This window comes from Canis lupus, chromosome 34, assembly GCF_003254725.2.
Source record: "Canis lupus dingo isolate Sandy chromosome 34, ASM325472v2, whole genome shotgun sequence".
Classification (NCBI taxonomy): domain Eukaryota; kingdom Metazoa; phylum Chordata; class Mammalia; order Carnivora; family Canidae; genus Canis; species Canis lupus.
Genome location: NC_064276.1, coordinates 11593661 through 11604245, shown reverse-complemented (window position 1 = coordinate 11604245; position 10585 = coordinate 11593661). Strand labels below are relative to the sequence as shown.

The 10585-nt window shown below is 58.2% G+C and overlaps 1 protein-coding gene and 1 long non-coding RNA gene across 5 annotated transcripts in view; one reads left to right on the top strand and one right to left on the bottom strand.

The window, feature by feature from the left end:
• The first annotated feature begins 177 nt into the window (after positions 1-177).
• LOC125754338 (uncharacterized) lies at positions 178-9668 on the top strand. Its single transcript, XR_007408293.1, has 2 exons — positions 178-705; positions 8319-9668. It is a non-coding gene; the product is annotated as an uncharacterized LOC125754338 (long non-coding RNA).
• The window catches only part of ZDHHC11B (zinc finger DHHC-type containing 11B), a 43783-nt gene continuing 40154 nt past the window's right edge, over positions 6957-10585 (bottom strand). For all 4 annotated transcript variants that reach the window (XM_035710304.2, XM_049105820.1, XM_049105821.1 and 1 more), the window contains exon 14: positions 6957-8060. The gene's annotated coding sequence lies outside the window, so the exon portion shown is untranslated. The remainder of the gene's footprint in view (positions 8061-10585) is intronic.

Here is a 10585-nt window from a genome sequence, read left to right as displayed (position 1 = left end):
CCGCCGGTGGGGAAGCCCAGCCCGGAGGGGGGTGACCTTGAAGTCACTTCATTGCGGAGCCTCCCTTGGACCCAGCAGAGGAGCCGTTACCCTCCTAAGTCCTGGCTGGGACCCCTCCAGGCTCTGCCCTGCCCTCAGAGGAGCCAGAAGTGGTGGCAGGACCCCGCAGGTAGGAGTGGGGCGCTGGGTTTCACCCCAGATTCCAGCCAGGTCACAGAGCCTGCAAAGGCAGCAGAGCAGACTGGGGTGCTGCCCCTGAGAGGGGGGCTGGTGCTGGCTCCCCAGCGGACCGCTGGCTGCCTGCCGGCCTGCCTGGGGCAGCAGGGGGTGGGGACGGGACAGCTTTTCCTGACACTTTGGGAGCCTCGGACAGGCAGCTCTTGGTGTCCTGGCTCAGCCCACTCCGACCCCACAAAGGTCCTGGCTCCCGTGCCTCCTCTCAACCCCTCTGGTTTCTGCTCCAAACTGGCGACAGACGGGCATCCGTGCAGAGGTGTGCCTGCTGAGACTTCGGGCTCTGTCCAGGCTGGGGCTGGCTGCACCCCTGCGCCACCTTCTCCTGGGCGTCATGACTAACAGCGCAGGTGAAGTCACGAAAAACTCTGCTCTCCATGTTCTCGTTATCGTGTGAGCCCAAGATGTCTGCTCCGTTGTGCAAACCCGTGCTGTGCTCTGACGCGAGTGCAGTGTGATTTCCCAATGGAGGTGAGCACCAGGCTTCAGGAGCACGGATGTGCAAGAAACATGTTCTTCAGGGGGAGAGGCGGGCCGTGGGTGATGGGCGGGCTCCAGGGGATCCCCAGGACCAGACAGGCAGAGCCACAGCCCATGGAGGCCCTGCCCCCATGTCCCGGGCTGGCCTAGCGCCCCGCTGGACCAGTCAGTGGCTGGAGCTGGGGCTGTGGTCCGTCCCATTCATGGACTATTACTGGCTGTGCACAAAGTGTTTTCGGTTCACAGGTGTGCTGCTCTACAGAATCATGATGGAATCGCACCCTGGTCCGGGGGTCACCGGCCCCCCTCCGGCTAGTGTGCCCTTTGTGGGGGAGGCAGCTGTACCTCCAGGTTCTGGCCCGCCAGTGACCTGGACAGCCTCCATTTGCCCTCTCATTACTGCAACCCAACACAGCTGGCAGGACGCGTCCACACATCTGCCTGGCAGCTGCATGGGCGTGGCCCGAGCGGTCTGCACATGTGAGACACTGGGCTTGTCTCCTGGGATCACCGGACAAAGGGCCACATGCTGACAGCCTGAAACCCGTCTGTTCTGGGGCCAGGAGTCCCAAGTCAGGGCGTGGGCAGAGCCGCACACTCAGGGCGGGGCTCCCGGCATCCCACGCCCGCCTCCGTCTTCACAGGGTCGCCTCTCCTGTGTCTAGTAAAGACTCATTGGATCAGGGCCCACCTGGATAATCCAGGATGCCTCATGTCGAGGCCCCTAATCATATCTGGAGAGGCCCTTTCTCCAGATGAAATCACACCCTGAGGTCCAGGGGGACATGATTGGCAGGGGCGCCGTCACCCAGTGCAGACCTTCCTTGGCTCTCCCAGGTATGGCCCAGCAGTTACAGTGGCTCAGCAGGAGCCTGGCTGCCCCGTCCTGGCTTCCTGGGCAGGTTTCGTGTCAGGTGCTTGGAGGATGAAGGACAGGAGAGCTGGGCCGGTGTCCCTGCCAGGCTGTCAGGCTCTAGGTCCCAAGGAAGGCCCCCAAGGAGGTGGAGGGCAGCCGTGGGCAGGAAGAGGGTCCTCAGGTTCAGAGACCTGAGCACACCTTCTTGGTTAGAATGCACGTGACCACTTATCCAAGTCCTTCCCGGCGGGTTCCCCGACGTGGGATGTTACTTTGCCAGGTGCCTGCAGCCTGCGCTCAGGTAGCGGCAGGAGCTCATGCACGCAAAGCCGTGGCTCCGCGCCCCCTTGGCCCACCATCTGGCGGCACCGAGAGTTTGGGGACCTCACACTTGTGCAGGCTTCCCCGTCCCACCCACGGGCTGTGCACTCGTTGAAGGAAGCTTGGCTGGGCTTCCTGTTGATGCCACTCAACGATGGGGAAAGTGCTGAGATGCAAAAGGAGCTTAAATGATCCCCTGTGGCTGAGGCAGCCACCAGCCCTGGGAGTGCCATCCCTTCTCGGGGCTGCCCGGTCCTGGCTGCTGGCCGGTGCCGGGGGTCCTCCGCGGGCATGAGCGGTGCCCTGGACAGATGGCCGGGTGAGCCATCTGGCTCGGGCGGCGCTGCGCTCTGCTGCACACCCTGCAGACGCGCATCCCAGTCAGGGCGGCTACACACACGAGACCCAGACAAAACGAAAATGTGGGTCCCGTGTGCAAAAATTGGTAAGACTCTCAAGAGGCCAACAGAAGAGCGTTGGGTAGGGCTCGGGGTCGTCCTGGAGGCCAGCACAGTCCTGACTGTGGAGCTGCTGCCGGGCAACTCTCGGGACTCGGAGAGGTTGAGCCGTTGGCCCGAGGATGCACAGTCACATGGGCAGGGCTGGTGCCCACAGCCAGTGTGTGACGCTTACCTCAGAAACGTGCTTTTGTGCCTTACGACTGTTTCCTTGCAGCCACAGAACAGGACACACGGTTTTATTTAAGGGTTAAGCTAATTCCCTGATTTTTATTCAAGATTTTCAGAACCTGAAGTCTGTTACTGATTTTGTTGGTGCAGCCATGCCTCATGCCCTCGGGCTGCGGATCCTGCATCCGCTCTGCCCCTATACTCCCCTCCCCATCCCCTGCACAAACCTGCGGTGCTGACCCTGGCGCTGGGGTCTCCCTGGGGACACATGGTGGCCATGACTATGGCACTGGTGGCCACTGTGCCCTCTGTGTGTGTCCCTGTCCTGTGGGGTACCCTGCACGTGCTCACGGTTCCCTGAACGTGTGTTCCCTTCATCATCTTCGTGAAGCACCGTGTGCTCTGGGCTCCAGGGAAGAAAGGCCTCTGTGGGACTGTCCTGCACACCAAAGTCACGACAGGTCATGGTGAGCAAAGCGGCTACCCCAACAGGCTCTCAAGTGATAAAAGCTGAGGTGCTCACGGGGGCTCCATTGCTGAAGCGTCTGCCTGCAGCTCAAGTCGTGATCCTGGGTCCTGGGATCAAGACCCGTGGGCTCCCCGGGAGTCTGCATCTCCCTCTGCTTGCTGCTCCCTGCTCCCCATTCCTGCTCTCTCTCCATCTCTGGCAAATAAGTAAGTAAAATCTTAAAAAAATAAAAGAGACAAAGACCGGCCGGTCACCACCACGGAGGTCAGAGCTCCTGCCACTTGTGTGTGAAAACCTGGCAGCAGGGGTCACTTACACGGATTCTGGGACGGAGAAGGGCCACAGGCTCCCAGGATGCTCCCGTCAGGGGCAGCTCCACGTGGTGACGGCATCTGTCCTTGGCTCAGTCCCCACGTTTCCCCAGTTAATCGAGGCTGGGGCTCTTCTGTGGTCCTCCAAGCACTGAGACCCCTCACAGGGTGGGGACAGCAGCACCGTGCTCCTCTGCCTCCCGGTGACGTGGCAGCTGGGCCTTGGAAGGTCCAGCTTTGCTCCCACGGTGGCACCTCCTGATCTTACAGATGAGCACAGCCTGGTGCAGCAAACTGTCACAGGGCAGACGGTCGTGTCGAGCCGAGGTGATGGGAAGTAGACACGCTCTCACACTTGGGGCAAGGTTTGCAAGACACTGGGCGTCAGGCAGCAGGGCGCGGGGTCCCCATGAATTGCTGGGTAGCGTCCACGTGCCCTGTGGGGAGGGTACCCAGGCAGGGCCTGGCAGTCACCCCGGGTGAGTGAACGAAGTTGGGAGGCTGCGAGCTCAGGGGATGGACCTCATGACAACAGAGCTGAGCCCGGTCAGGGCGGTCAGGGCGAGTGAGCGGAGGCTCGGACCGGAGCCACACCCCTGCTGCAGGGAGCTGCAGCACCTGATCACACGGTCACCCCGCGGGCTCAGCACCCACAGGGTGCAGAGGGAGACAACAGGGAAGGAGGTGAGCTCGGGGGAACGGTCAGCCCAAGCCAAGGCACAAACATCGAACTAAAATAATTGCATCTCTGAATAAATGTCAAGAATATTTATAGGAATACAGAACTATTCAGCACCGTGAGAGGGAAACGTAATGACTCCCGGGATCCACTTAGAAGTCTCAGGAGTGCAAAGAAGCAGGAAAATAAGCCCCAAGTGACAGCCAATTAGTCACCTGGGCCGGACCCAGGGCAGACCGAGGGCGTTAGTGCAGCATTGTAACCACATCCCACGGGGCCTGAAAGTCCAGTCAAGACGTGGGAGTCGCGGCAGCAGCGCGGTTGAGTAGGTGGGGTGTGAGCAGGTGTGTGAGATGGAAAGTATCTCAGATGGTGCAGCAGCAGGTCAGACGTTCCACGTGGGGCACCAGAGACTCCCCAAAGTGAATCAGGAGACAGAGAATGAATAAGCCTAATCCTCAGTGTCCGTGGGGCAGCCTCATGCTTGTGCACTTGGAGCCCCCCAAAAGAGGAGGAAATATCGGGCGCAGGGGTACAGACAAGCATCAGGAAAATAATGGCCAAAGTGCTTCCACATGGGATGTAAACCCAAACTGACAGATTCAAGAAGGCGTATGAGCTGCAAGCACAAGGACCCCGCTGGCGAGGAGCAGGAGGTCCAGAAGCCTGGGGGACTGGGTCCAGCGTGCGGGGATGGGGACGGGCCAGGAGCAGGGCACATCCATGGGGCCCGGGCGGTGACACCTGCTCAGGGGCACAGGGCAGTGCAGGCTCTGTCTCTGGAGCGGTGTGTGTGCCGGGGGAGACCACGCGCCCTCTCTGTGAGCCAGGCCCACGGGCGTCCCGTGAATCAGGCAGGTCACTGTCAGGATCTATGTGTTCACTGTGTGTTCAGCCCGGCGGCCCCCAGGAAGCAGGCGCACATGAGGGTGCATTTCCCGCTTATTCCCGGGGCCTCTGTACAAACACTTCACAGGCACCCCTCCTTTCTGTCTTTTCCAGAGTCACATTATGGCAGGTTTGGTGCTGGTAAGCCCAATTTCTATCATCTAAAAATGCAGGTTTTGTCCTTTTGCGTACATACGGCGTTGCTGGGTGCGTGATGCTGGGCTGACAGCTCTTCACCTCCCTCCCTTCTGGCCTAACTGCTGGGGAGGCAGCCCTCCGCCTGCCACTCCTCTGTCGGTGATCTCTCCTTCCGGTTGTTCGCAGGGTCACACTATCCACCATCCGGGAAGTGCTGCCAGTTGTGCACGATGCCCTGGTACCTCTGCGTTCACATCTTTGGGGAGTTCTGGGCGATCCTAATATTGGACCGTCCCTTCTCACATCCCGTGTCCCCCTGGAGTCCAGGTGGACATGTGTGAGGCCTGGCCCCACCCTCCGCTGCAGCCAGGGCTTCCTGCACATCACCCTCGTGGCCGCATTGTTCTGATAATTTCCTCAAATTATGTTCCAGTCCAATGTTCTCTCTTCAGCTAGCTCTAATCTGGTGTTTAAGTTTGTAACAAGCATATTCATTTCTAAAAATTATATTCAGGCCTTTTGTGTAACTTCCTGATCATTTAGAAAATCCTCTTCTTATTGTCTTTCGGTCTCACATTTAAATATTTTGTGCATCCCACTTACTATTGTGTATTTCTGATTTCTCACGTTCCTGGGCGTCTGAATCCTCTCTTTACTCTTTGTTGACTCTCACCCATGATGGTCTGTGGTCTTTGGTCATGAGCTTGTCTTCACTGATCTTAGACTCTGAGACACCAAGCTTCTCAACTTGGGCCCGTTCAGCTCAGCCGATTGCTGCCGGGTTCACCTTGGACCCTTGCCGCCTGTGCCCTTTGCTTCTGGCTCAAGGCCTGGTTTCAAAGAAGCCCCAACCCTTCACCACTTATGTCTCAGTTCATCTTTCTCTCAAAAGTTTCCTGGGGGTTTTCGCACTCTGTATAAATACAGGATGCAACAAAATTACATATTTATGACAGCGCCAACTGTTTTGTGGTGAAACTTTCACCATAAAGCCAGAAGCCCTTCCTTTGTGTCACATACCTGGGCTTTGCTCCACGGTTGACTCTCATGTGGCCCCCGGCCGTGTCCGCAGCACCGAGCTCCACGTGCAGCTCGCACAGCCTGTCGTCCTTGTCAAGACCTGGTTAGTTTCTGACCTGTTCTCTGTTGGAGAATCTTCTGGTGTGTGAGTTTGGGTGGGAGGCCGAGACTACGTCCCCTCTAGGAGCCAGAGGATCGTCTCTCAAGGTTGATGTCAGGTCAGGCAGGTGCTGGGTTCTGTGGTCCTGTGAGCCTGTGTGGACTTGGAGGCTCTCAGGACACAAGGTCGGGCAGCTGCCATGTGGGGGCCATGACCAAGTTTCAAGCACTTGGGGGGAACAGGTCCTGGGAGGCTTGGGAGCAATGCAGGGAGATACAGAAATGGGGAAGGGGAGCCTGGCAGGAAGGGCTGGCCCACCTGGGGAAGGGCCTGCAGGTAACAGGTTCCATCAGGAGGAAGGGTGGAAATGATTACTGCAGGGAGGTCCATGGGTGAGGGCGAGCATGGTGGGGAGGTGGGCAGGTCCCAGGGAGTACAGGGTGCCTGTTGGAGGAACAGGCATGGAAGGTGAGGAGCCTGGGCCAGGGCCACCTCCTCCAGGAAGCCCGGCGAGCAAGCCTGCCCACGCGGCAGCAGGGGGCTGTGGGTTCAGGCTGGAGCCACAGCAAACTGCTCAGAGAAATAGGTGGCCACCTCTGGGGTCCAGAGAGTTGCTGCCCACATGGGCTGCACTCGGGCCGCCCTCAGGTTAGCCTCCCAACCTGCCTGCCTGGGAGCTGGGGCAGGGGGATGGGGTGGACTGGGGGCCACTTCTGCAGGCCCAGACCCGGCCGGTGCATGCTGGACTTCGGGGCCCAGCGCCGGGTGGCTCAGGCTGGGGGGCAGGCAGGGCACATTAAGACTGCAAAAAGGCCACCTGGCACTCAAATGTAAAATTAACCAAGATTGGTTTAAAGTTTATTGCCAATAAAATTAATTTCTATTATGTCCTGTAATATAACTTCCTGAGAAATTCTGAAGAATTTCCTTAAAAGCTGCTTAAGTTCAAACCTGTTATCAATGCTGCTCATCGACACAAGTGAGAGCAGCACAGTGGTGGGTCCTGAGTCCTGGACAGCACGTGGGCGTGTCTGGAGGCTCCAAGAACTTAGGGAGCCAAGCTGAGAGCAGGAGGGGCGGGCGGGACGGGGTGGGGGAGTGGGGCTGGGGGAGGGGACTTCTATGCTGAGCAAACACAGAGCTCTTGGAAGTCTTCCGAGGCCTGGGTCGGGAGGCGCTGGGGTCCTTGCCTCCCAGACTCCCCACCACACTGCCCAGCGCTCCCCTCAGGAGGAAGCCAGGCTGCAGCCCCCCTGGTGTCTGGTGGGGGGGAGGGGACACAAGGGGACCTTCCTTGTGGAATGGTCCTGGGGACTCTCCAGGATGCACTGCCCTCTGCACACAGCGGCCCTGCCAAGCCCTCAGGCGTTGTGATCCCAGGTCGACGATGGTGGCCAAACGCAGGCTGTGGACTCAGGGGCTTCCTGGCAGGGGGGCCGCAAGGGGAGCCCACTCTTGCCCTGAGTGGGTGGCAGGCCCTCAGCACCCCGGCTGGACAGAGAGGCCCCGGCCTGAGCCACCTCCGGCATCTGTTCTTCAGGTTGGCCGTGCCACAGGTGCTGCGGCCCCGGGACGGCCTGCCCCTGCCCTGGCTCCTCGGTGGTGGAGAGGGCGGTGGGCACGGGGCCCTGGACCTGCTGGCTCCCCGGGGGTGCGTCTTCCCAGTACAGCACGTTCTGGCTGTGGTTGGGCAGCAGGTGCAGGAGCATGAGGTTCTTCAGATTCGACTCCCAGGCAGGGATTTTGCAGGAGGAAGGTTCTGGGGAACGGGCATGGCTCCTCAGCGGTGGAGAGGGCGGTGCGGGGGTGCGTCTTCCCAGGACAGAATGTTCTGGCTGTGGTTGGGCAGCAGGTACAGGGGCATGAGGTTCTTCAGGTTCGACTCCCAGGCCGGGATTTTGCAGGAGGAAGGTTCTGGGGATGGGCAGGGGGCTCCTGCAGAGCAAAGGAAAGTCACCGTGATCACGGGAAAGGGGAAAGGGGGGGGAGGTGAGCGCCATGTGTCCTCCCTGTACGCAGGGGGAGGGGAAGCGGCTGGCCTCACACTGCAGTCAGGGAGAACAGTCCTCCCCTGCCAGGCTCCCCTGCCCCACCACCCCTGCCCACCCCTGCCTGCCCCACCGCCCAGGGGCCACTTTCTGTGAGACACATCCCACCCGCGGGAGGGGGTAATGCAGTGCTGTATGTTCACAGGGATGACCTGAGTCACAGCACACGCGAGGACCCCCAGGACCTACCACAGGTGCCCACAGACACTGTGCTGGGAGACTCGCCCTGCAGTGGCCTCGTGGGGGCGTCCCCATGTGGGCCTCTTGTCGAGGCGTCGCGGCAGCCCCCACGACCAGTGCTGGGCTCCTGGAGCAGAGGGTGGGTGTCTTTCCAGACATCCTCCCTAGCACGGGGCTGACGGCCTCGGGCAGCTGTGGGAGCCTGCGGCCGCCATCCTTGGTGATGTGACACCAACACCTGCTCCTGCGACGGGGACATCACGCCACCACACGTGGCTTTGAGCCTGATGACCTGGACGGTGAAGTTCTCTTCCTGTTTGTTGGCCTCCGGGTCCTCTCTTCTGTGAGGTGCTTGTCATCGTTAGTCATACTCCTTTACGTATTGTGGATACTAGTCCTTTGTCACTTACAAATGTGTTTCCAGTTTTTGGTGGGACTTCTCACTCTTTGATGAGACCCTTCGATGTATCCAGAAGTCCTTCGTTTCCGTGTGGTCTACTGCATGCCTGCGTCCCTATGTGGTTAGCACCTTTAAGAAAACCTTACTGCACACATCCTCAGATACGACGAGGACAGAAAGATACACTCGACACTATCTTCAAGTTTCTACAGTTGTCCCTTCATGTCATTAGTCCATGTGAGATTAGTTTGTGTAGAGTGTGAGGTAGGGTCTAATTTCATTAGAGTTTTTCCCACGTGGCACCAAACTTTCCAGCAGCATTTATTAAAACCTGCCCAGCCCTGCTCATCAGTCATCAGTCAGCCTTGCCTGAAACTCAGTGTCCGTGTGCTCACAGGCGGAGAGGCCCCGGCATCTGCAAGCCACCATGCCGGGCTCTACGGGTAACTGCACAGAGGTCTCAAAACGGCGCGCTCGCCGTCCTGAATTGTCCTTCCTCTCCAGGATCTGCACAATCCCACACACACATCAGAAGCAGCTTCTGGGGCTGGTGTCCTGCAGCAGCCACGCTGTGGGGCCTGGCGTCTCCAGGCGTCAGCTCCATAGGCCATGTCTGTCTGCATTCCTTAGGGCTCCTCACAATGTTCTCGTTAAGTTTCATTGTTTTCTCTGCAAGTCTTCCATATCTTTTGTTCAATTTATTCCCAGGGACCTCATTTTAAAAACACTATTGAAGAGTCACCTGGGTGGCTCAGAGGTTGAGCATCTGCCTTCGGCTCATGGTGTGACCCGGGGGTCCTGGGATTGAGTCCCCACATTGGGGTCCCCACAGGGAGCCTGCTTCACCCTCTGCCTGTGTCTCTGCCTCTCTCTGTCTCTCATGAATAAATAAATAAAATCTTTTTAAAAACCTTCTATTGAACATGGTCTCTTTTCATTTGCTAACATTCCTTACTGATGTAGAAATGCCTACTCCACCTGCATCCTAAGAGGTTTGTCAGCCAGAAAGGGCACCCCGGGCTAGCAGCCCCACCGTAGTAAAGGCTTCCACTGGGATGAGGGGAGTTAATCGATAGACCCCGGAAGGGACTCTGACTTGTATTGCTGAGTATCTAAAAATACGCATTTTGTCTCTGGTATTTGCCGGTGGACTCAGGGTGTATCTAGAATCTCATTCACCATTCCTGGGCTCATCAGATCATAGGACCTGTGGGTTGGCAGCTAGGGCAGCGCAGGGCTCTCCACCCATAAACACCTCCCCCCATTGCTGGGACAGATCACACCACAGATCTGGCCCAGCTTTGCTCACCAGCCTCCATGTTTGGCCACGGAACCCTCCAGCTCTGGGGTCATGCTCCCAGGTTCCAGCTGTGTTCCATGCCGCTAAATGCCTCAGTGAACTGTGAGCCCTAAGTTTTGTTTTTTTCAAATACGCACGTAAATTAAACAAGTTTTCTGTCCTCATCAGATGTTTTTCACTTTGCCTTTTGTTTCCCAAAACAATAAGCACAGTTATTCTGCCTTTTGTCCCCGAGCCCCTGCCCCACACCCTTGTGTGTCTGTGTCTGCAGCCACGTTGGGGGAGAGCGGCTTATTTCTTCCTGGTGCCTCCCAGCACCTGCTAATCCTCAGCCTGAGGAGTCTAGGGATCAAGTCAGGGACAGTCTGTCCTTCCAAGCTGTTGGCAGAGATTTTTCTCAGCTCCCTTCAGCTCTGAGGCTTGAGATGGCTGGTTACTCTTGCATTCCATCAGAGTGACAATCCAGGGATAGCCATTTGAGTCCCAACTTTATGGGATCACCCCCTTGCCTGCCACTCTGGCTGTGCTCTGA